Source organism: Chrysemys picta, chromosome 7 (genome assembly GCF_011386835.1).
Source record: "Chrysemys picta bellii isolate R12L10 chromosome 7, ASM1138683v2, whole genome shotgun sequence".
Taxonomy (NCBI): domain Eukaryota; kingdom Metazoa; phylum Chordata; order Testudines; family Emydidae; genus Chrysemys; species Chrysemys picta.
The window spans coordinates 31,571,126-31,598,112 of record NC_088797.1 but is presented as its reverse complement, the minus strand read 5'-3'; the positions used below and the strand labels follow the sequence as shown (position 1 = coordinate 31,598,112).

The 26,987-nt window shown below is 47.1% G+C and overlaps 1 pseudogene; it reads right to left on the bottom strand.

Annotated features, from left to right (window-relative positions):
- Positions 1-2,580: 2,580 nt before the first annotated feature.
- On the bottom strand, positions 2,581-26,748 carry LOC103307276 (solute carrier family 22 member 6-B-like; annotated as a pseudogene).
- Positions 26,749-26,987: the final 239 nt, after the last annotated feature.

Sequence of the window (26,987 nt, the reverse complement as noted above, 5' to 3'; positions counted from 1 at the left end):
GTTGCAGCATATGTGTGGGGCCCACCTCTTGTTCTGATCTCCAATTTTGCAGCCAAAATAAAGCTGATAGGCTTTCTTAACTATAGTGGTTATACTGCGCTTTTGTGATGCAAAAGTTACTTCACCACAAACATAGCAGAAGTTATCTGCACTGTTCACACAAATACGAGGCATCTCTGCTCACTTTGGCTAAACAGAAATGTGTCCCTTTGCAAAATCAAACACTGACAAATAAGAGAGCACGACACTGAATGATTTCTAGAGTTGATATAGGGCAATTTGTTCAGAAGAGTGATGTAAGCTTCGCGATTATTGCATCATCCATGACTTCTAGGAATAACATGATGCACTTCATATCATGTATGACGCAATACCAGCTTCAGATTGCATCAGTCATTGTTTTGCCTTGAAAGCAAGCACTGTCCAAACCCAGTCAGATTTATTCATAGATCCGGTCAAAGATGTATTTTAGTCATTTCTGGTTTAAATTGAGATCCCTTCCCTTTATAACTCACTTATCCTCCGCCATTCCCAAGTCAAGGGTTGTATATACTGACCCAATAGCATATCTTGAAAACTAGAGCCAATCAACAATTTTAAGCATCATTTTTGTTCTCAGTGACCCAGAATTGGTAACGTTTGACTACATTTATTTCAGAAGCATTTTGGCTGTAGAGCAGTGTTCTTGATCTGATGTGGCAATTTCTAGTTCCTAGAAGGGCAATTTTGGGTGGCTAGACTGAGACGCCTCAGAGGGCCCTCACTTTTCAGATGGCACATCCCCAGCAATTGCAGAGAATCAGGCCCAGTTGCGGTGTCCTAACATGGGCATCCCCTGAGGTGCCCAAAATCACTAATAGAGTTGGTCGGGAAATTGTTTTCCTGTCCCATGATACATTTTGAGATTTCAAACATTTTTCCCATTCCGAATCAGGACGAACCACTGAAATTTCAAAAAAATTTGTGAATTCAACAGTATAAAAAAATCTTGGTTTGGTCCATCACATCATTTCATTTCGATTTCGACCATTATGAATTTGTAAAAAAAAAGGGTTGTTGTTTTTTAATACACATTCCAAAACACAAAGTTGTTTCCAACCAGAAAAAACTGAAATTTCGTTTTGGAAATGTAATTTCCAACACCCCCTCCCTCCCATTTTTTCTAACCAATCGTTTCCAGTGAAAAGCTTTGGCTTTGATGACATAGCTTTTTTTCATCAGAAAAATAAATGTTGATGAAAAATTCCCAACGAATTCTAATCACTAGTCACTTGGCTCTGGTCTTTTGCTGTTCCACTGGGCTGCATGTGAAGTTTGAGCTGCACCCTCTGAGTTTTTTCTACATACCTAATCACTGTGGGGTACAGCTCACTCGTGTAGAGGTAGACACAGTTAAAGGAGGCCACAAGACAGCCTTTTCCAACGACAGCCAGAACGGTGCGCAGGGTCTTCAGATCTTTTTTTCTCTCTCTCTGTTTTCCTTTCTACCTTAGGTATTAACCTTTAATAATGTATGTTATGTTGGTTTAGCTCTCTTTGTGTAGTTATCACTATTATTCAATAAATAACTTTTATGGTTAAGTTGGTTGCTTCTCTCTCTCTTGCTGAACTTTACTCTTCTGTGTTTTTAGCTTCCCCCGTTCACTCTACAGCAATGCTTCTTTTACCTAAGCTAAAGATCCCTGCAGCACCCAAAATACTGTGGGGTTTGCTCATCAAGTAGGTTACTGCCAGTACAATTGTGATGTGAGAGTGGGGATAGGGACGTGCTGAATCTGGGACGCATAAGGGTAACAGCTTGAAAGTGCTGCTTAACCCAGTCCATGGAGCCCAGGGGAATATAATGACAGGTTTCAGAGTAGCAGCTTGAAGAAGTGGGCTGTAGTCCACGAAAGCTTATGCTCTAATAAATTTGATAGTATCTAAGGTTCCACAAGTACTCCTGTTCTTTTTTCAGGGGAATATAAGGAAAGGCAGCTTGAAAGTGCTGCTTCATCCAGCCCAGTGATTCCAGAGACATATAAGGTGTCAGCTTGACAGTGCTGATTGACCCGGTCTGCTCAGACTTGCTCTGTTAATGTGTGTGTCTGTGTTCATCTGGTTTTGGGGCTGAAGAAACCCAGCCCTAGGGAACCTAGGTCCTGCAGGGTAGCTCCATTGGGAGGGGACTTGCAGCAGAAAAAAGTAGAGCTCCATAAAAAAACACAAGTAACACAAACAGTACATTAATAAAATTACAAAATCCCCTTCCTCAAAAAAGTAACCTGAATAAATAAGCATACCCCAAAGTAATGGGCAAATCTGGTAACACCATCTACCCAGCTTTGTTTGTGAAACTGTGTCTGTCACCCCTCCCAGACAGCGGCTCATCCACTTCGCAACCATCTTGCAACAGGCCAGCCTGGATCAGGCTGAATATGTCTCTCAGGTTGCTTCATGGGGAAGTGCCATGGCAACTGGTGTCGTAACCACGTGTCAGCTGCTTCAATCCACGGCAGCAGCAGGTGGTTCTGTACCCTGCAGTACCTCAGCCACAGAACACAGCTGTGACATATAAGTGGGCTTGAGCCCCTTTAGCCCTTATGGATCAGCTCTCCTGGCTCTTCTTCCTCCCCTGCAGCTGACCATATCAGCCAAGCTTTGGACCTTTGGTAGGATAAAGGCTTGAACACTTCCGGATCGAACTCTGAAAATCCAGGACACCAAGTAACCACCTTGTGGAACAAAAATGTTGGCTAGGATAGAGAGTCCAGCCAGGATGAGGGTCAAGGCCTGTGTGAATTGGCGCCCGATGAAGCCGATTGTGAGGACTGAGATGAACTTCGCTGGGAAATCAACAGTTCCAAAGACCAGCTGGATCAAGAAGATATTGACACCGAAATTCTGCAGGTCCATGGCCAACCCATAATAGGCAAAGCTGGTGGAGAACCTGGGATGAAGCTGAAGGACATAAATCCACACCGTGTAGAGGTCAAAGCATAGGGGTTTATTACACACAGCGCTGGCGGAGTGTCACCTGGCTTATTAGGCTCAGAGACACTGTCAATCAATTGATTACAATGAAATATATAGATTTTCCATGGGCAGGGGAAGGTGACGGGGTAGGCAGTTCCACACCCCGGGATAGGTTTTGCAGCAAGACAAGATAGCACAATAGCCAATGGTTAAAAGGTTACACAATGTCTCCGCCCATGGTCTCAAGTTAGCAAGTTAACATTTGATAAAATGTTATTAGTATAAAATATATATGTTGAATTCTGATTTGGGGTCCATAGGAACGGAGTAACTCCTTTGATTGTCCGACAGGTACATGTCTAGGGGATAAAGCAAAGAAACAGTGAAAGCATATGAAAATAGAGATTGTCTCCTTTATGTCTTAAGGCAGGGCACTGGTCCCTTGGAAGGGAGGTGGAAGGATGCCATATCATTATAGTGACATGTGCCAATATTTCATAAACTCAAGGTTGGATCTGTGGGAAGACTGTTTTCCCTTCAGGAGAAACACAATAGGAACAGGGATCCTTTGTTCAATTTGAAACATTGGATGAAACATAATTATTCAGTTATTGCTTCAACATCTGGCATTTCTACTGACCAAGCAGATCTTAGCAAAGGCAATGTTATTTTGTTTGCCCCAGCTTTCTCGTAGCTGATCACTATTAGCTAAGCCTCTGGACTTTGGGTCTGGAAAAGAGCTGGCATAATTCATATACCAGGTTGTTTATATAACATGCACATGGATTTTAACCCTTCAGTCCCTCCTCTTGACCCTAGGGTTCTCTAACCCGCCGGGTCAAATATACTAATTTTAATGTACCCAGCCTACTGCGGAGTCGCCGATAAAGCACCAGTACTATCAGGAATGTTAGGATAGATACTCCCGACATAACTTGACAAAATAGCACCCAGATCCATCCCCAGGGGACCTTGTCACCTGAGATGGCATCGCCCATAATCATTGCTTTCACCTCCACTGCCTGGTTCCTTGCCTTCGAGTACTTCACATCGGCCTGGTCCTCGGTTTCCCCTATCTGAGTGTACCTCAGACGGCCTTCTCCAATATGCCTCTGGGCTTTGGCCACCATCTCCTCGATCTTCGCCTGCAGGGCCTGTAGACCCTCCTCTAGATACTTACTGCCGTAGTGCCATTCCGGATCCCATGTTAGGTTACCCATCATTGGCAGAGTACGGTGGAGCCGCGTCCCGTCAACAGTCAGGGTTGACCTTCGGGGGACCGTCATGCACACAGATGGATGTCTCGAGGGGCAGGGCTTTCCATTTAGCTTGATGGAGTGGTTCTGGGCAGTCACACACCAGTAGGTACCGTTCATCTGGACCAGCTCCGTGTGCGCCAGTTTCTCAGTAATGGCCACTTCGAACCTAGACAGATTCGTTAGAACATTATATGGGCATGTACACAGAATTTCCTTATCAGAGTGGGTGTAACCTTCACTAGGATACAATGCTCTCCCAGCGACCTCAGTGTATGCAACACCTTCTATTTTAATAACATGACCCCTCCGCCATACTGGCAGGGAGGTCACCATCCTGCAAGGGTATCTAGTAATCCTCTCTTCTGTCTAGTTAAGCGCTGACCAATTTGGTTTGTTAGGCTAGTAATGTTTCTACTCATTCGAGGCCTGACCTTTGCACATTGTCTGTTTACTTCCTTTAAAGGAATACGCACCTTGACCCTGTAAGTGTGGAATACCACCGAGGTGAGGACCTGTAGGACTGGTCCTATTATTATTAATTCTGGTTTTGGAACAGGGATTTGTTCAGGGCATGACACACAATCGGGTGGTTCCACTCTGTCTCTGATAACCCAGTTAATTGTTACCAGTCGTGGACATTCTAATTTGAGCCATCGTTTAACAAATGTATGCCATGCCTTTGGGGTTACCTTCATTCATGCTTTAAGCGGTAAGCCCCATCCTGATTCAGCAGGCCCAACTTCTACTGGTACCATGTCAGTATAATTGGCACATAATCGTTCATGAGTGTTTGGTTTCTTTCCCACAAGGTCCCACACAAATTCCAGTATCGAGGTCTGTGTGTTTCCTCCCAAGCCATCGTGGCAATATGCCATGTAATTGTGTTCAAATGAGGGATAGCCCAAGACTTTGTAGTCCCCTTCACACATGGCACACGACTTGCGCCCTTCCTCATGCACCACAGGGACAGCAGGAGCCACAGCAGAAACCTCCCCATGGTCGCTCTGGTTGTCCTGGTCACCCTTCAGTCCTTCCTATTCTACCTCTTGTTGTTCACCTGTGGAGACACCTGTGGAAATGTCGTTAGTATTGACAGATACTGATTTAAACAATTTTAACTGATTTTGGTGACGCCAAAATGTTCCCAATTTTCCCCCAATCTTTGCACATGTATTAGTAGTCAGAGGGACCCCCATAGGGCCTTGCCATCTTGGCTTTAAAATTCCTTTAACCTCTGGGTAAATGCGACACATTACCAAATCCCCAACTTTAAATGCAGGTTTGTCCAGACTGCTATTATCATCCAGCTGGGTTTGATTTTCCTTCACTTGGTTGTATAAATCCTTCAACTCTCTGTCCAATGCCTTGATGTAGTTTTGCAGCCTGTCTGCAAAAAGGCCCGACCCCCCCGCAGGGAGGATCACAGTGCTAGGAATTCTCATTGCTCTTCCTGTCATTAGCTCAAAGGGTGTCAGTTGAGTCAGCCTATTTGGGCTGCCCCTAATTCAATACAATACCGCAGGAAGCATACAAAGCCCACCCTTCTCCTGTATCCAGTACTGCTTTTGTTAAGGCTGTTTTCATTGTTCTGTTCATTCTTTCCACCATTCCCGAGCTTTCAGGGTGGTATGGTATATGGAATCTTTGCTTTATTCCCAGTGCCTTGCATGCCTCCTTCATTACTCACCCTGTAAAGTGAGTTCCTTGGTCAGAGTCTGTTGACAGTGGTAAACCCCATCTGGGTATTATTTCTTCTGTTAGGATTCGAGCTACTGTTGTAGCAGTACAATTCTTGGTTGGGAATGCCTCTATCCATCGGGTAAAAGTGTCAATAATTACCAAAATGTAAGTGTACCCTCTGCTTTGTGGCAAGGGTCCAGTAAAATCAATTTGCAAATTTTGCGATGGTCCCTCTGGTCGTGGTTGGTGATTTAGAGGCACCTTTTTCCTTCTACCCACATTCACTTGTGCACATGTTACACATCTTTTGAGAAATTGTAAAGCGTCTTTTTTCATGGCTGGCCACCACCAGTATTCCAAGGCGGCCCTCATTTGTCTCCACCCCAGATGAGCCGGAGAGTGGATGGCATGGAGCAGTAGAGCCCGTATGCACTCCGGGGCTACCAGCTCCTTCCCCCCTGGCCCATACCAGAGGTGATTTTTTATATATACAGCCTTGCTTTTCCAATTTACATTTTTTTTCTGGGCTTATGGTTGCATATAGCTTTCTTAAATTCACTTCCTCTTCTAGCACTCTAGCTGCACAAATCTTAATAGGACTTGCTTGTGCAATTTCTTTGGCACATTTATTTGCCCAATAATTTCCTTTTTGTTCCTCACTTGAGATTTTATTGTGGGCTTTTATCTTTACTACTGCTAGTTCTGTTGGCAGTTTGGCAGCTTTTGTTAGTCTTTGAACTGCTTCCATATTATTAATCGGCTTGCCAATTGTTGTTATAAAACCTCTGTGTGACCACACGTCCATGTAGTCATGCACTACTCCAAATGCATATCTGCTGTCTGTATATACAGTGAGCTTCTTGCCTTCCCCCACTCTCAAAGCTTCTGTGAGGGCTGTTAGCTCCACTTCTTGTGCTGACTTTGATCCTTCCATCTGACCTGACGCTATCACTGTCCCATCACTGAGTACCACTGCCCATCCGGTGTGTGGCACTCCATTTTCATACTTTCTTGATTCTTCTACATACAAAACTATATCTGGATTCTGTAATGGCTCTTCTTTAATTCTTCCCAACATTTCCTCTTCTCCATCTATAAGACATTCGTGTACCTCTCCCTCTATGTTCAGACATTCGGCTACATTCATTCCCTTGTCTCTTAGTATGGAGTAGTTAGGGTTTTGCAAGCACAATGTTGATTCCCACTGACTCCTGCGGGCATCTGTTACAGATCCTAATCACCCGGTGTTGAGGAGATCGATAAGTGTATGGGGTGTATGAAGCACTAATTTCCCTATGAGAGTGTATGATTCACAAGTTTTCACAGCCCACATAGCACAATCTAGAGCTGCTACGCACTCCGGTAATCCCTGGGATACAGGGGGTCTTATGGTAGATAGGGATGCTACTGGACGCTGTCTGTCTCCGTGAAGCTGGGTTAGTACAGCAGAATACTGGGTCCCGCTATGGCTACAATAAAGGTGGAATGGCTTTCCCATATCCGGTAAGCCCAGGCTGGGGGCGGAGGCTAAAGCCTGTTTTATTTTTATAAATGCCGTCTCTTGCTCTATACCCCATATTACTAACTCATTTGCAGGCTTTCCCCCTCTAGTGAGGTTTTGAATTGGTTCCACCATCTCTGAGTACTCCGGTATATAGGTTCTACAGAAATTAAGGAATCCCAGGACCTTTCGGACTTCCTTAACTGTCCATGGTTTCTTTAACCCTCGAATTGCTTGCTTTCTGTCTATTGTGAGTGCCTTTTCTCCCTGTGATATGTTATGCCCTAGGTATAAAACTTGCTACTGTTGTAATTGGGCTTTCTTCGGGCTTAATTTAAATCCTGCCTCGCGAAGATACTTGAGCAGTCTGTTTAGGGTTTTTAAATGGTCCTTTTCATTTGAACTGGCAATTAGCAAATCGTTTATATACTGCAGTATCACAGTATCCCCTTCCAAAGGCACTTGTGCTACTACTTCTGCCATTGTCCTGTGGAATATGGAGGGAGAATTATGGAACCCCTGAGGTACTCGGGTCCAAGTGTACTGCTGGTCTCCTACTGTAAATGCAAATTTCTTCTGACTCTTCTTTGCAAGGGGAATACTCCAAAATCCATTAGCTACATCCAGGACTGAAAATACTGAATGTTCCGGTGTTAGCAAATTAAGAATAGTGGCAGGGCTTGCCACAATAGGATGTGCCTTTGGAGTCACCCGGTTAAGGTGGGTGTAGTCTATAGTTAACCTCCAGGTCCCGTCTGGCTTTCTGATGGGCCAAATTGGGGAATTAGTTGTGGAGGTGGTCTTTCTAATCACCCCTCTGGATTCCAAATTAGTGACTATATCTTTAACTGCATCTAAGGCTTCCGGTTTAATTGGGTACTGCCTGTGGGCTTTGTGAATTGGTCTTTCTACAGATATAGGCTTCATGTTTACTAGCCCACAATCTTGTTTATCTGTTGCCCACACTTCAGGGTGAAGGGAACACAGGGCTTTTACTGGACTTCCCCCCACTCTGGTATTATTACTTTATTACTGGCAATTATGGCTATATTTTGAGATGATCTTTCCTGTTTGGACCCTTTGGCCCATTCAATGCAGCTAGCTCTGGGGTTGATTACTCCCCTGAGCTCCTTTTACAACTACTGCATGTTTTGATTTTATTTTTATTTTTACAGTCACGTGCCAGATGTCCAGGCTTATTGCATGTGAAGCAGATAGTGGTTCTGACTGCATGAACTGCTACAATTTCCTCGGAGGGTGTGGTTGCTGCTACCTTCCTCTTTTTTCTGTTTTTCTACTTCTGTGGCCCATTTCATTACTGCTGAGTATGTCTCCCCCACTGAGATGCCTAATGCCAGGACTGCTTGGTGATCTGCAGACAGCCCTTCCTTTAGGATTTGAAGGAATACATCATGGTCTTGGGATGTTATATTCTCCAGACCTGAATAAGCTCGGAATGCATTCCATTTCTTTTCAGCATAGGACATGGCAGACTCCCCCTTCTGCTGAACCACAGACTGCAGAGCCCCCAGTTAGTGGTCTGGGCTCCTAGAACAACAGCTAGTGCATTCCTAAATTCTGTTACAGTGCCTGCGTCAGGGTTTGGGATTCCTGCTGGTTCTTCAGCCTGATTCCCTCCCGCTGGGTTGGGGTTACGATCTTCAGCCCAGCGCCCTGTCTTTCATTTATTATCTAGATTCTCCCACACATCCCTGGGGCACTTGCACTTGACCAGGATGTGAACGTCCTTCCTATGGAGACCATGTATTTCTGTCAGGCCATCCAGCTTGTCCCAGAACTCAGTATTGTTATCACGCTTGAGTTCGGGTAAATCATACAGTAGTGCCTGTTTTTCCTGGGGGGTGAAGGGATGGTAAATTTCAGTTGTTTCTGTTCTAAGTCCCCTTACTGGTTCACCCTCCGTGTTAACATTTCTGAACCTCCTTAGCTGTGTTTTGATTGGAGCCATAGGTTGTACTTGCTCCCCTGGGGTAATTAATCCTTGTGGTGCTCCTTTATTATCTCTGTGGGTGCTTAAATTTGGCCTGTCATGCGAAGAACTGTATGGAGGGGGTTCTGATTCCTCCCCTTTGCTTTGTGCTGTTGAGTTTTCCCACAGATAGTTAATCGGCGGAGCGGTGGGCTGGCATATGCCAGGAGTTTGCTCTCCCCCTCCCAATCTGGAGGTGTATTCCAGACATGATGATTCTTTTTCTCTGGGATCTTTTCCAATTTCCAGACAGTTACATATTTTAGAACATAGGCTCTTATCTCTCAGAGCCTGGTTTTGAGATCTTAACGTTGCAATTTCTTTCTCCTTTATGTTAAGAATATCCTATAAAACTATTACTGCTTTGTCTGTTTTGTTACTTCTCTGATGATTCCACCAAGTAACTAGATCTGCCTCTGGTCCGGCTGCAGAGTAGTTTGCTTTTTTAGCTGCTGCCTGCCGAGTTTTAACATGTTTATATTCCAAGTACTCTCGAGGACTAATTATTGCCTCTCCTTTTGATGCCATGGGTTTTTCGTCACCCCGGCTGCTGACCTTGAAGGGAACTTGCGTCTTCCCCCCCCTAAATGCTTGTCAGCCTTTATGAGGAGTTACTTTTCCCCCTTTTTATGCTATGGTTCCAACTCCCCACAGCCTTGAATTTCATGAGGATGTCTCCCCACCCTTAATACCAAGCGTGTCTTCAATTACACACACATGCCAGACTTATTGGTTGGAGACTTTGTGCTATTCGAAAGTATGTACGTCACATGCCTGGGGGGGGGGGCACTCCCCTAGGACTTGCAATGTTACGTGCAATGAGGAAATGGACGACCAGTTTGCACTGCCTACCGCTTGCGTACCCAGCCAATCCTGGGCTTACCTCACAGTCAATCGCTTGCTGGTGGGTTATTCAAGTCCTCCGTAACACACCCCTTAGTTGTTTAAACAGTACATGACCCTCTTGCACAAGTCTTCCCTCCCAAGTGGTACCCTTATTTAACCCCAATTCTTTGACCACATGTGTCTAAGGTCCTTCACACAAATTAAAAAGGAAACAAGATGTGTCTGAAAGAGGATGAGAGACTTCTATCCCTGGCCTAATGAGGTGGTAAAGTAAACATACTCACCTCTTTTGGATTTCAGTCTCAGATCCTCAGCCAGTTCACAAACTTGCATCCCGGATGAGCCCCCAAACTGAAGGACATAAATCCACACCGTGTAGAGGTCAAAGCATAGGGGTTTATTACACACAGCGCTGGCGGAGTGTCACCTGGCTTATTAGGCTCAGAGACACTGTCAATCAATTGATTACAATGAAATATATAGATTTTCCATGGGCGGGGGAAGGTGACGGGGTAGGCAGTTCTACACCCCGGGATAGGTTTTGCAGCAAGACAAGATAGCACAATAGCCAATGGTTAAAAGGTTAAAAGGTTACACAATGTCTCCGCCCATGGTCTCAAGTTAGCAAGTTAACATTTGATAAAATGTTATTAGTATAAAATATATATGTCGAATTCTGATTGGGGTCCATAGGAACGGAGTAACTCCTTTGATTGTCCGACAGGTACATGTCTAGGGGATAAAGCAAAGAAACAGTGAAAGCATATGAAAATAGAGATTGTCTCCTTTATGTCTTAAGGCAGGGCATTGGTCCCTTGGAAGGGAGGTGGAAGGATGCCATATCATTATAGTGACATGTGCCAATATTTCATAAACTCAAGGTTGGATCTGTGGGAAGACTGTTTTCCCTTCAGGAGAAACACAATAGGAACAGGGATCCTTTGTTCAATTTGAAACATTGGATGAAACATAATTATTCAGTTATTGCTTCAACATCTGGCATTTCTACTGACCAAGCAGATCTTAGCAAAGGCAATATTATTTTGTTTGCCCCAGCTTTCTTGTAGCTGATCACTATTAGCTAGGCCTCTGGTCTCCAGACCAAACTCTGGACTTTGGGTCTGGAAAAGAGCTGGCATAATTCATATACCAAGTTGTTTACATAACATGCACATGGATTTTAACCCTTCAAAGCAGACAGGTATTTATGCATAGAGAGTCCTTATCATTGAGTTTATTTGTTACAAGCATGTTCCCTTTCAGCAATAGGCCCTGGAAATGTGTTTAGTGGTTGGAGTCAGGACCCCTGGGTTCTCTTCACTGCTTTGGGTGGCAGTGTAGAGTAGTGGGTAGACTGCACTGTGTTCTGTCCATGGCTCTGGGAGGGGATTAGGGTCTAGTGAGTTAGACTGGGGAGCAGCTGAGAGCCAGGACTCCTGGGTTCTATTTCCAGCTTTGGAAGAAGAGTGGGGCCTAGTGGTTAGAGCAAGAGGGTGACTTCGCTCTGTTATTAACTCTCAGAGAGGAATGGGGGCCAATAGCTGGAACAGGACACACTAGGCACCAAGGATTCCTGGGTTCTTTTCCCAGCTCTGCACATGGAATGTGTCCTAGGACTAGGAATAGGTGACTATAGGAGCCAGGACTCCTGAGTCCTATTCCTGCTTCTGGGTAGAATCACCTCCTGATGGTTTTCTATACATGGTGTCTCCCAGGTGGGATTTACCGAAGTCTAGCTACAACATACTGAATTGTGATCTAGTGGGATATTCAATCAAGGTGAAATTGACTGTTCGGCCAATGGAAATTGACTGTCACTGACATGCCATGGGATGAAGTGGAGCGTCAATGGGGCTTAGTAGAGCTGAGCAAAATTTTTCATCTTAAACTTTTTTCAGCACAAAATGCAGACTCAACAACATGAAAATGCTTAGCGAATTCATATCCCTTTTTCTGAATTGTTTCAGATAAAAAAAAAGCCCCACAAAAAAAAAATATATATATATATATATATAAATGTTTTCAGTTTTGGTTCAAAATGAATGTTTGTCTCAAACATTTCTTTAATTTTATTTTAAAAAATCTTAAAATATTTAGTCAAAAATTAAGAAAAAAATGATTTTCTGTTCAACCCAAATGATTTTTTGTACTGATTTTTTGGAATTGCCTGCGGGTCAGAAAATCCATTATTTGCCCCATTTCTCAGTAAATTGTCGTGCCTGGTTTACTTGCTGCAGACTGCTTCATATCATAGTCTCAGTTTCCTCTTTGTGCAAGCACAAGAGCCGACTAACCATACAAAGCAGAGGCAGAAGGAGATCCGGCGTACGACAGGGGTCTGCACCAGGTTAATGAAGGTATAGCTGTTCTTTCTGCATGTTGGATCTCAAGACCTGGGGAGAGAAGAGAATTCTGAGTAACAGAATGGGGCCTCCATGGTGGGAAAGGCCTGGAAACAGAGCTGGGGAATGGGAGAGAATGAGAGTCTGGATCATCCAGTGGTGCCAAAATTCTAGTTTCAGAGGAGGCCTCATTCCAGACAAAATAATGTGTACGTGTAGGAAGGGAGGGAGGGATGGATCGATAGATAGAAGAGTGTGCATGGGGATGGATGGATAGAAGCATTTGTATGGGGTGGATGGATAGAGAGTGTGTGTGGGCATGAAAGATAGATGGAGATGAATAGAGAGAATATGTGTATGAATATATGTTAATAAAAGATAGGTGTTTATGTCTAGAGATGGATACATAGATGGCTGGATAGGTGGTTATGTATGTATGGCTGTAGGTAGAGAGAAAGCCCTGGCTGGGATGATTTAGTTGGGAATTGGTCCTGCTTTGAGCAGGGGGTTGGACTAGATGACCTCTTGAGGTCCCTTCCAACCCTGATATTCTATGATTCTATGATTGATAGAAGATACCTTGTACGTATGGGAATCCAATTGTATGAGAAAGAAGTCAGACCATAGTGAGAATATCATTGCTCAGGGAACACTAAAGCCAGTTGCGCCACTGGTGTACATGTGCAGAGTCCCCATGACATGAGTGCAACCACACTGATTTATATCTGCTTGTCTCGCATGCCTATATCAGCCACTGGAGTTGGTGGGAGCTCTCAGCCTCTCTGAGATCCAGTCTTACCTCTATGTTGAGTTTGTCTCCTTCTTCCTTCTTCCTGTTTATCCTGGCCACTCTCTGGAGCTGCTTCATTTCCTCGTCGGGTCTGCTGGCTATCACCAGCCAGTGGGCGGACTCTGTGAACCACCTGGGAAGCAGAAGATATGAAAACACACCTGCACAGAACACGCGCATTGCTCTTGTAGAACTGGGATCAGCCCCACTGGTGCTGTTCTTCTACACTAGGGGCAGTGCCCAAAGCCAGTGCAGTGCACAAGCAGTGACAGAGGCAGCAGGGAGCATGTTGTGGAATAGCCTCCGTGGAACCTGCATTCTCTGGTCTATCTCCTCCCCCCTGCTACCTGCAGCCCCCTGGTGACAGCCAAGTGTTACTGCAATCTGAAGTTCCATTCCCGCCAGGAGACTGCCCAGTGGCAGCAGGTGCTATTGCACCTTGCCATGCATCATGAAGGAAGGATGGTGATAGGGTGATAGCCAAGACTTGACTTCAACTCCCTGCTCCCCTGTAGACTTCTTGTGTGACCGTTGCAAGTCACTTAATTTGTCTCTGTGTCTGAATCCCCTCATCTGTACAATAGGCTAATAGCACTGCTCTCCCTCAGAAGGGTGTTGTTGTTACAGTTGGTCGGCTCTTTTCTGCTGAAATATTTCTCCATTGAAAAATGCGGGTTTGTTCAAACTGAAACTGTTTGCAAGGAAGGGTCGGTTTCAATGAATCTCTTGATTTAAAAAAAAAGAAAGTTTCAGAATTTGTCCTTTGTCAAAATTAAAAGTTTCAACAATTTTGTTTCAAAATTTTTGATCATTTACAGTAAAAAAAGGGGGGGGGGTAAAAAATAAACATGCTCCAGATCAAAAAGGAAAATTTCAAAATTATCAAAAGGAAACATTTCAACTGACCCAACCGGAATATTTTTTCAGATTATCAATTCACAAAAATTTTCCTGGTTTTGACTTTTGGCCAGATTCACGATGGGAAAACTTTTCAAAGTCTCAAAGACTCTCATGTTTGTTGCCAGCCAGCTCTAGCTGTGAGGATAAATATATTAAACACTGTGATGTGCCTAGATACTATGGTGATGGGTGCCAGATAAATACCCATGGTAGGTCAGTTCCTCATATTACCCAGCAGTGACATTACGGGTGGAGTAGAGCCCTCTTTGGTTTCACTGGAAATTTTTCACAATATTTTAAATTTTTTTCAACAGAACAAAAGTTTCATTTTGTTTCCATTTTGAGAGGGTTTTGGTTTTTTTATTTCCTCTTTTATTTCCTTTTGCTTTCATTTTTCTACTGGAAAATGGGGGAAAGTGGGAAAAAATGGCTCCGAAACATTGAAATGCAAATTATTATTATGTCAAAAAAATAACAAATTTAGAAAGAAATGGTTATTTTTCAGCAAACACCCACCTCCCCAGTTCTGAAAACTAAAATAAAATGTTTGCTTTCGTTGCAAATTTTTGAAGGAATTTTACGGGGAGGGAAAGCCATTTTTCATGGAAAACAAATTTAAGACATCAAATCTTCAACTCTCTCTATTCATACGTTATCCTCTTAGTCTTGCCATTTCCGTGGTTTGCTGAAACAATTCCAGGTATGAAACTCCACAGCTTTCATAGTTCTTTCTTCATTATTTGCATTACCATAATGCCCTGAAGACCCAGTCATGGGGCAGAACCCCGTTGTCCCAGGCACTGAACAAAAAGACAGTCGCTGCCTCAAACAGTTTATAATCTAAGGACAAGACAAGCAACAAAAGGTGGATACAGACAGGACAGCACAAGGAAACAGTGAGACAATATTGGTTAGCATGATAGGCAATGGTCTCTGCACACCAGCAGCCTAACCATTGTCAGGTTTTTTTGTAAGCCACACAGCAAAGGAGAGTTTGAAGGACAACGAGGTACCTTTGCTGATGTTTACAGGGGAACTCCTCCCAGGTATGAGGGGCAGCATGATAGAATGCACAAAGGTGCTTGTTTGAAAATTTAGCAAGCGGGCAACGGAGGCAGACATCCTGGGCCAATCGGAGTTGGGAGTTGGCATTGTGCTAGTGAATGACAGATGGGATAGGTATGGCGCAGTAGGGCATGAACGGCTTTGAAAGTGAAGATGAGTACTTTATGTATGATGTGATGAAGAACGGCGAGCCAGTGGAGAGCTGCAAAGAGAGAGGTGACATGGACAAAGCAATGAGACAGGGAAATGATCTTTGCAGGAGTGTTTTGAATAGATGTAAGGCCTTGGCTACACTTGCAGATGTACAGCGCTGTGAGTTAAATCTGACTTCGTACAGCTGAATAGGGAAAGCGCTGCAGTCTGTCCACACTGACCGCTGCCCTGTGCACTGTCCTGGCCACATTTGCACCATTTGCTGCGCCATTGGGAGCGATGCATTATGTGCAGCTATCCCACAAAGCACCTCTTCCCATTCTGGCGCCGTGGGTTGTGGGAAGGGGGCGTGGGTGCAGGACATTCTGGGTCCTGTCCCAACGCCCCGTGATGCATCGCTTCGCATCCAAGAAATCCCTTTGTTTCCGTCCACCTTTGGTGCCATCTTTCAACGGTTTCTGTGCAGCGCGATCTGTCTGCGGGAAATGAAGTCCGAACTGCTGAGGCGTATGCTGACTTATCTCGCCAGCACGTCACTTTTGGCTGTCGAACTATTCCTTAAGATCCAAAGTGACAGTGAGAGTGAGGAGTCCAACGATGCTATTGAGCCGCGTAACGTGTACGACACGAAATTGCTCGTGGCATTCACGGACATGCTCAGCACCGTGGAACGCTGCTTTTGTCGAGTGGTGGGATCACATCGTCATGGAAGTCTGGGATGACGAGCAGTGGCTGCAGAACTTTCGGATGAGAAAAGCCACTTTCATGGGACTGTGTGAGGAGTTCGCCCCTACCCTGCGGTGCAAGGACACGAGATTGAGAGCTGCACTGCCAGTGGAGAAGTGGGTGGATATTGCAATCTGGAAGCTGGCAATTCCAGACAGCTACCGGTCAGTCGCAAACCAGTTTGGAGTGGGAAAGTCGACGGTTGGAATCGTGTTGATGCAAGTTTGCAGGGCCATTAATCGCATCCTACTCACAAGAACCGTGACTCTGGGTAACGTGTAGGACATAGTGGATGGCTTTGCACAAATGGGGTTCCCTAACTGTGGGGCAGCAATAGATGGGACACACATTCCTATTCTGGCACCACCCCACCTAGGATCCGAGTACGTTAATTGGAAGGGGTATTTCTCTATGGTTCTCCAGGAGCTTGTGGATCACCGTGGGCGTTTCATTGACATTAACACAGTCTGGCCCGGAAAGGTGCATGACGCACACATCTTTCAGAACACTTGGCTGTTCAGGAAGATGCAGGCTGGGACTTTTTTCCCAGAGCAGAAGATCATGGTAGGGGAAGTTGAAATGCCCATTATAATCCTTGGAGATCCTGCTTACCCGTTAATGCCGTGGCTCCTGAAACCCTACACAGGGAGCCTTGACAGCAGCAAGGAACGGTTCAACTACAGGCTGAGCCGGTGCCGAATGACTGTGGAGTGTGCCTTTGGCTGTTTAAAGGCCCGCCGGCAATCTCTGTATGGGCAGCTGGACTTGGCCAAAAACAGCATCCCCGCAGTTATATCCGCGTGCTGTGCCCTCTATAATATTTGTGAAGGGAAGGGTGAAAGCTTCACTCAAGCATGGACCTCTGAGGTTCAACACCCGGAGGCTGAATTTGCACAGCTGGAGAGCAGGGCTATTAGAGGGGCCCAGCCCGGGGCTGCAAGGATTAGGGATGCCTTGAGATAGCAATTTGAGGTTGAAAACCAGCAGTGATATCTGGTGTCTTGCACAGGTGTGAAGTGCAGTAGTTCCAATCTTTAGGAATCAGAGTTTGCTAAGCAGACAAGCAGACTTGCAGTGCTTGTTTATTTCCTGGGCTAAGGAGTCTCTTACTTTATGCAAGAATAAAGAATGTTTTCAAAGCCAAAAAATCCATTTATTGAAAAGAAACAAGGGGGTGGAGTGGGGAACGGTGCAATCACAGATTTGCGTATGTCCTGTCTGGTGTGCTGTGCAGTGAGTGTTGCACTTCAGGATAGCTATACGGCATGGTGATGGCAGTTGAGTGCAGAGGGTAAGAGTCATGGTTTTTAGGGCTGGGTGGTGAAGATACTGGTGTTGCAGGCATCTGGAGATGTGAGGAACACGGAAGTTGGGGAAAGTGGGTTGGAGGTGACAGTGGGGCACAAGGGAAAGAATTTTGGGACAAGGGCTGTAGGGGGGGTGGCGTTTGCGGTACTGCTCCTCTTTCTGCGTCTGGTTGTCGCTCCAGGATGCTTATGAGCCGCTCCGTGCTTTGCTGCCGGTGCTCCGTGCTTTGCCGCCGGTGCGCTGCGTTTTCCTGGCGGATCCTGCTTTCTCTCTACCTCCAGGTCTGTGCTTTCTCATTCTCTAAGAGATTGCCGCATCACTTCTTGCAGCATGTCTTCTTTGCTTTTTCGCTGTCTCGTCCTGAGTCTTTGGAGTCTCTGAGCAGGCGATAAAAGGGACAGCTGAGGTCTCCAGGTTGATGCAGCTGTATAGGCAAAATGCAACATTTAACAGAGGCAGCATGGTTTATACCAGACAGAGTAATGATTTCCCCCTCACTTAAGGAGTAGAAAACACACAGGGTCTACACAATAGCATAATTTTCCCATCCGAAACAGAGCACACATATCCCATGGGAGCCTCAAAATGGCGAGTAAGGGGGACTGATTGTTTCAGGGCTGCACTGTCCTCTGGGTTTCTGTGCCTTGGGGAGAGCCAACAACTTCAGGGGGCACCTACACTGAACACTGTCCCAACATATTCCACAGGAGTTCGTCCTGGACGATATCTCGCTGCTGAGGGTGACCTGGGAAGCAAGGGAGGGTCTTCTACTGCAATGCGGCTTCCGCCCTGGCCCATATGCAGCTTGCCTGTGTGCAGCAAGGATCCCCCCATCCCTCGCGGCACAGTGGCATGGAAATGTTAGCCTGGCTGGGACACGGACCATGGTGGCTCTCCGGATAAACCTGCGCAAGCGCATTGCACACATTCTGGATGAGACATTCAAGGAGATTACCGAGGCCGATTACCGCGATGTGATAAACCACATCGATGCACTAGTCCGCATCTAGGCATGCATGTCTAACCCTCCTCTCCCAAAGAGCCCGCACCGAAAAAATTCCTTCCTGAAAAAAAACGCGCTTACCAGGAATCTGCTCCTCTGTTTTCTTCCACCAAGTACCGGCTGCTGTGACTGGCTACCTTCCTCCTAGTTTGAGAAGAGCTTCTGGCTGCATGGCTCCAGGGATTCCAGGGTGTCTCCATCCGGCCCACCACCCTCACTCCCATTTTCCTCCTCCTCCTCCTCCCCCCACACACCGGCTCTGAAGTGTCCATGGTGGTGCTCGGAGTGGAGGTGGGGTTAACTCCAAGTATCGCATCCAGCTCTTTGTAGAATCGGCAGGTCGCGGGGGGAGCACCCGAGCGGCCGTTTGCATTGCGGGCTTTGAGGTAGGCACTCCGCAGCTCCTTCACTTTAATCCTGCACTGCAGCGCATCCTGGTCATGGCCCATTTCCATCGTGTCCTTTGATACCTTCCCAAAGTTCTTAATTCCTACGGCTGAAGCACAGCTCGCACTGTACTGCTTCCTACCCCCCAAACACTGATGAGGTCCAGCAACTCGTCATTGCTCCATGCTGGGGCTCGCTTGGCGCGTGGAGGCATGGTCACCTGGAAAGATTCGCCAATAGCACTCCACGCCACGCTGGGCTGAGCAAACAGGAAGGGGATTTTTAAAATTCCCGGGGAATGTAAAGGGGGTGGGTCACATGGTTGGTTACCTGAGGCCAGGGCAGTAGAGTTTGAACTGATGACCAGAGTGGCTAGAACAGGCATTGTGGGATACTGCCAAATACTTCTGGAGGCCAGTCACAGTGCATTGGGCGGCCACACTGGCGCCGCAGCACTGCAGCAGCAGCGCAATACATGCTATTCCTCTCGGGGATGTGGAGTACATGCAGCACTGCAACCATGGAGATACAGCGCTGCAAATGCCTTGCCAGTGTGGATGGGGAGTAAATTACAGCGCTGGGGGTGGCTTTACAGTGCTGTAACTCGCAAGTGTAGCCAAAGCCTAAGTGGAGCAAGATTGCATTTGCCAAGGCCAGAGAAGAGGATGTTGCAGTAATCGAGATGCAAGATTTTGAGAACCAGGATAAGAGATTTGTTTATTCTACTTGCTTAAAGTTTGTCTCATTCCTGCATCCAGTGAGAAAAGCAGGATGGAAGGGGAATGGATAAGAAAGGATAAGGGTGAGCTAACCTACCAGGAGTAGATGAAGCAGATGAAATAGGGCAAAGACACCACAAGCTGCAGCCAGCGCCAATTGGGGATGGCGTAAGCCACCCCAGCCAGAATGAACTGCCCGATTGTGAAGCAGTATCCATAGATGGTGCCCACAACGGCCCATGTGCAGGTAGGTGTTCATTCCACAGCTGGAGAGAGACACACACAAAGGGAAAATAATCTCTCTGTTCTTGGGCTGATGACCTCCAGTGGTGAGAACAAGCATGAGCGGAGGCAGCAGGAACATGTACAAACAGCCTTCCCCTGGCTCTTTGAGGCTGAGATGAAATAGCTCCCCAGAACCTGCATTCCCCGATCCATGCCTCCTTCCCCTGCTAGTTGTATCCCACCTAGTGGTAGTAGGTGGTACTGCACCCTGCTGGAGGCGCTCCATTCCCCCTTGCCATGGCAGCAGCCAGTACTGCACCGTGCAGCAACTCCAGCCCCCTGGTGGCAGCAAGCAGTACTGCCCTTTGCAGGGTTGCAAACACTCCAGAAGGTCCCCCCGCCCCCCGCCCAACGGCAGCAGGCTGTACTGTATCCTGCAGGGTTACAGCAGCTCTAACACCCCACAATGGCACACTTATGCACCCTGAAGTACATCAGCCACAATACACAGCTGTTATGTAATTGAATAGGCTGAGTTCCATTAGCCTCTGATACCTAGCTGCCCCTGGGTCCTTCAGTTCCTAGAGGTCCTGTATACATTGTATAGTGCAAGGAACTTACTAGTAATGAGGAGGGCATTCTGTAGCTCCTGCCTGATGCACATGGCCTGTGCCTGTTCTGTAGAAGACGTATTGTGGAATGTCTGTTCTGTTGTGAATCATCGTCATCTCATGACGGCACTCCACTCTAATAGCTTCCATTCCATTCTTGGGGACTGTAGGGGTTCGGCCGGGGCGGCTGGGAACCAGGCCGCCTCACTACTTAGGTCCAGGAATTAGCCTGGCTGTGCGGCAAACAGTCGGCACCTCAGGCCCTCAGGCAGGGGTGAGCAAACAGTTCAATAACAGGAACAGGCCCTGGGTCAGGGCAGGGCAGCAAACAGTCAGGAGCTCAGGCCCTCAGGCAGGATGTGAGCAGACAAATAAGTTTTGGAGGCCCAGGTCCTGCCTCCGAAGCACCTGGGAGAGGGAGAGACTGCCACCTGCATATTGGGTGGCAGGGGGGATGCAAGCCACCCACTCCACTGCGTCCCAACCCGGGGCCCTAGCAATGGCAGAAGACCTGTTTCTGAGTCAGTTGGGATCCTGACCGCAACACACTGATATTGGCTCTGGGTGTGCTGCAACCAGACTAGGGTCAGCTGCCCCTGGGCTACTTCCTACTTCCCCCTCTATAGGTACCTGCATCTGGACAGAGTCTTCCAAGGAGTCAAGCACCATGGGCTCCTCTGGGTACCCGGCGGGTGGTAGGCTTGGCAGCTCCACTGGGTAACTTGCCACAGGCAAGTTTACCAGCTTCTCCGGGGTCTGGTTGGCGTCTGGCCAGTCCTCGGGTCGGCCGCAAACTGCAGAAGTCTCCCAACCGGGAGCTAGGCCACAGGCGTCTGGCTTCTCCAGTGGCCAGGCCTCTAGTGAACTCTGGGGTTGGGCTTTTGTACTTCCTGTCCTGCGCCCTGACCTCTAGGGGGTGGGCGCAAGCTCCACCTGCTTCGCCCACTTTGGCACCGGAGGGGCTCGTCCCCCTCTGGGGCGGCTGGGAACCAGGCCGCCTCACTACAGGGACCTGCATGCTATTGGAAGCTGCCCTGTTTGTGGCATCTCCTGTGCTCTGGCACTGCAGAAGCACACGGAGGTGGGATTGTTCCAGAGAATTCAGTTCTCGTTTAGGCACCACATTTTCAGAAGAGGACACAGCCAGATTTCGAGGTGCAAAATATCTGCTAAATAACGTGCTCAGATCTTTGTCATCTGTAGCAATCAGTGTCCCAAAGGGAGCTGCTGAGTGCTTTGGTAAATCCAGGTTGGAATGGGACCTAGGACTTCCCACCCATGCGGTGTGTGCTTCTGGTCTCTCTGTGCTCCCACCACAGAGTAATTTATCAGCAGCAGGAACAAGGCACTTCTGTCCATCCCCAGTAACCAGCTCATCTTGTGTTTGGGATGGCAGGCTCCGAACACGCTTACACAGAGAGACACCGTTCATCACAATGCCCGAGAAGGCCATTCCGGTCAGGAAACGGAAGATGCAGTAGGCAGTGAAGCTGGGCGAGAAGGCAGTGCAGGTGCCCGTGACAGCCATCTGCAAATAGCACCAGATCAAGAGAGACCTGCGGCCAAACCTGAGCCAAAAAGAACCAAGAACAGGTGAAGGAAACCCAGGATACTGAGGCAAGTCTGTTCACTGTAGGAGTTAAACCTGGTGCAAGGAAGTATTGGTGCCATTGACTGGCATGGCTTCCTGGCTTGGGGAAGGGGCAAAGAGGCAGGAGGCCCCAGTTCTAAAACCAGCTCTGTAGCACGTGACAAAAGGTTATTGATGAAAATACTTCATGTCAGCCGTGCTGTAGCTGCTAATGATGAGTCCTGGAGGCAGGGCTGGCTCCAGGCACCAGCGAAGGAAGCAGGTGCTTGGGGCGGCCAGTGGAAAGGGGCGGCACGTCCAGGTCTTTGGTGGCAATTTGACAACGGGTCCCTCAGTCCCTCTCTTCCTCTTTGAGCTGCCGCCAAAGTGCCGCCGAAGAGGAAGAGAGGGAGCGAAGAACCCGCCGCCGAATTGCTGCTGAAGAATGAAGCGGTGCGATTGAGCTGCCGCCGAAGGGACGCCGATTGTCTTTACCTTTTTTTCTTTTTCTGATTCGCCGCTTGGGGCGGCAAAAAAGCTGGAGCGAGCCCTGCCTGCAGCGCTGGATTAAGTCAATCTAGGGCCCTGGCAGTAGGGTTATCCCCTGGCTGGTATTTGACTGTTAGAAAAACATGCAATCTTGATTTCAAAATCTCCAGGGCTGGAGAATCCACCACAGCCCTTGTTCCAATGGTTAATTCCTTTTGCTGTTAGAAATTTGCACCTTATTTCCTATCTGAATTTGTCTAGCTTCAATTTCCAGCCACTGGCTCTTGTTAGACCTTTGTCTGCTAGATGCAAAAGCTTCTTATCAGATTGCTGATCCCCATGTAGGTACCTATATAGAGAGCCCCATGTTTTTTGCAAATGTGAAATAATATGAAATAAAGCTAAAAACTCACCCTGCAGTGGAAGCTCCTGTCCTGTGGAGCTCAGGCTGGTTCCCCACTCTGAATGGGGGGGGCGCCCGGCCAAACCTGAACAGCACTGCGACCCCGTGTGCCAGGCCACAACACCCTGAGTCGAGAGCCAGGCCCAGCCGCACCGCACAGGACCCCAGGACCCGCTTCTGCAGGGTGAGTGCAGGGCAGGCTCAGGGGTGCACTCACCTCCCCCAGAGCCTCCCAACCCCTGGTGGCAGGACTCAGCCCCTCTCTAGGGCCTCCAAACCCCAAGGCAAGACCCGATCCCCTGCATAGATAATATTAACAAAACAAAAATAACAAGAAATTCCCCCAAAAATAAAATAAACAATTATTAAAAGAATTCAAGGGGCTCCACTTACAGACTGTGATCAAGTCACCCCTTAATCTTTGATTTATAGATCGAGATCCTGAAGTCTCTCACTGTAAGGCGCGTTCTCCATTCCTTTAATCATTCTCGTGGGTCTTCTCTGGCACCTCTCCAACTTACCAATATCCTTCTGGAATTGTGGACACCGGAACTGAACACAGGATTCCAGTAGCAGTCGCACCAGTGCCAAATACAGAGATACCATAACTTCTCTCCTCCTGCTCGAGATTCCTGATTCCCCCAGGAATCAGCCTTGCTCAGCTTCATAATGACATTGCTCTCACCTGTCTGACAGACTTCCAAAGATGATGCCTCCCGCCAGGATCCCAGCCATGTAGATGGACTGAGCCATCTGCTTCAGCTGCCGGGAGTCACAAACCAGGTCCCACTGTAAGGGAGAGAGAAAACGAAGCTGGGCTCCAGGAGGAAGACTGGCTTGTGGTTAATGCCCCAGACTGGGGCGGAGATTTTCAGAGCCATTAATGGCATTTAGACAGCCGGTTCCCATAGCAATCCTTACAATTCATTTTAATTTGTTAATTACAAGTCCAAAGCTACCTACGTTTAATGGGAAATGTGATCTGCAGGGCATCACAGCCTGAATCTCTCTGAGGCTCAATGTCCATCATCTGTAAAATGAGGGATGATCATCCTGGTCTCAACCTTTGTCCCTGTGCAGCACCCAGCACAGCTGGGCCCCAATCTCAGTTGGGGTCCACAGAGCACCCAACACAGTCTCAGTTGGGATCTGTGCAGTGCCCAGTGCAATGGGGCCCTGATTGGAGCTGGAGTCCATGCAGTATCCGGCACAAGGGTTCCCCAGGCTGAGCTGGGCTCTGTGCAGTTCCAGGCACAACAGGGCTCCACTCTCAGCTTGGGTCTGTGTAGCATCTAGCATAGTGAGTCTCCGAACTCAGCTGGGTCTCTGCAGTGCCTGGCAGAATGGCTCCTTTCGATGTTAATGTAGGATCAAATATAATGATCCCATGTGAGGCGGATGGTTTTGAATGGAGTGAGCGTTCAAGAGACTGGGACCCCTACTCCTAGCTCTGACACTGACTTGCTGTGACCTTGGGCAAGTCATGCTGCCGCGGTGTGCCTCAGTTTCCCCCAGGTGTGAGATGGGATAGTAAGGTTTCGTCACTATTGTAAAGCCCTTTGAGATCTAGGGGAGAGCAGGGCTAGCTCTTAGCATCACTCACTGTTGCTTTAATGCGAATTAGTGGATTATGTCCAGTTAAATTGAGAGGAAACTGACTGCAAAATGGACGGGGGAATTCCCACCCCAGCCAGTGCAACCACAGCTTCCTCCTGCTCATACACTGAAGGAATCAAGCCTCTGTGAAGCGTAAAGGCCGTGTCCTGCTTTCCTTTACACCTGTGCAATGGCAGCCACTTGAAGCCGCATGGATTGAAGTCGCCTGAGGGGCCAGAATGTAACCGAGAACAGCACGTGGCCCTGGATGAAATTCTGCACTGACTTAGGCTGAAACCAAGCCAATGTCAATAGACATGCAGGGGCTGCAGGTTGGTGCAAATTTTAAGATCAGATCTAGGAAGAGGAGGATTGATAGATAGATACTGTGACCCACTCTGCCAAGAGGACAGTGAAACTTACTTGCAAAAATCTATGAAAAGGCATAACTCCAACAAAAATATTTTCAACTCATCCACCCCATGGTTTCAGTATCCTTTTCCCAGCCAGTTACCCGCGCTGCAGCAGGTCTTGCTCTCACGTACCTCTGTAATGATGGTGCTGGTGAAAATGCTCTTGTCGTACACCCACCCATCAGCGCAGGGTTCAGTCTCCAGCTCGGTTAGGTTTGTGACTGTGGTGTTGGAGTCTAGGAGCTGGCACTGCGTGGTGACAAAGCGGTGACACTTCTCTGGCTGCTGGTTGCTGTCCATGGAGATGGAGACCCTGAGGAGGTTCTTGGCAGCGAGCTTTCCGGTGAGGTTGGTGTAAGGAGTGTTGTTGATGTTGATATGGACATGGCAGTGGTGCTCAGAGGTGGCAGCAGTGAAGTTCTGCAGGAGGTTATGGCTGGCCAGCATGAAAACTGGGATAGCCAGTAAGATCGCATAGATGATTTGGAAGCGACCTATCCCCCCGACGTGGTCTAAGAGCTCGGCAAAACTCATGGTGCCGGGTTGGAAGATTCAGCACTAATCGTCTGGGTTAAGCAAAAACGATGGGGCTCGAATAACCGACGTTACCTGAATAGGGAAGGGTAAGAGCTCTCCTGTGTATAGTACTATAAAATCCCTCCTGGCCAGAGACTCCAAAATCCTTTTACCTGTAAAGGGTTAAGAAGCTCAGGTAACCTGGCTGACACCTGACCCAAAGGACCAATAAGGGGACAAGATACTTTCAAATCTTGTGCCCGGGGGGGGGGGGGGGGGCGAAGGCTTTTGTTTGTGCTCTTTGTTTGGGAAGTTGTTCACTCTTGGGACTAAGAGGGACCAGACATCAATCCAGGTTCTCCAAATCTTTCTGAACAAGTCTCTCATATTTCAGACTTGTAAGTAAACAGCCAGGCAAGGCGTGTTAGTTTATCTTTGTTTTCTGAACTTGTAAATGTACCTTTTACTAGGGTGTTTACCTCTGTTTACTGTACTTTGAACCTAAGGCTAGAGGGGGGTCCTCTGGGCTCTTTAAGTTTGATTACCCTGTAAAGTTATTTTCCATACTGATTTTACAGAGATGATTTTTACCTTTTCTGTAATTAAAAGTCTTCTTTTTAAGAACCTGATTGATTTTCCTTGTTTTTAGATCCAAGGGGGTTGGATCTTGATCCACCAGCAGTTGGTGGAAGGGAGGAAGGGGAATGGCTAATTTCTCCTTGTTTTAAGATCCAAGGGGTTTGGGTCTGTATATACCCGGGAATTGGTGAAGAGTCTCTCAAGGCTACCCAGGGAAGGGAATTAGCTTTGGGAGTGGTGGCAGCGGACTAGATCTAAGCTGGTAGTTAAGCTTCAGAGTTTTCATGCAGGCCCCCACATTTGTACCCTAAAGTTCAGAGTGGGGAAGCAGCCTTGACAAGGTCGATTACTTGTAAAAATTAAACGTTGTGCGATGAAAATATCTACACAGAAAGACGTTAATTTGAATCCAGCTTGTATTCCACTTCACAACTTCAAAGACAGCCATAAAGCGCAGCACTTCTTACAAAAGGTCAGCTGTTGGCAAATAGTGTCCATGGATTCTTGAGGGTGTAGTTTCCAAAGAAGAGCTGTTGAGTTATATTCTCCCTAAATAACTGAGTATGATACCACGTTGCTTCTCCTTTGTTGCAAAAATTCCTATGCAACCATTCCTAGTTTCCTGTCAGCTGCGGGAATACTCCACACACCTTTTCTATGAACTGTAGACGCATAAGGGAATGGTTTCGCCAAGCTTAATTCCACGTTGATCCTTGCATTTTACCCTCTGGAAAAGCAGGTGGGGGTTTATATATCCCTTGGAAGGTTATATAATGCCTTAAGCAGGTCACTTGGTTAAAATTTTACTTTGTTTTGCATGGATTAAGTTTAAAAAAAAAAGAGAGAGTCTGAAAGCAATGTGCTAGATACAGCACTAAATGCTTCCAGTGCAGAGGTAACAAACACACAGATCCAAGCTGCTAAACCAGATTGCCTTTGGGTGGGTATATTATTCACACCA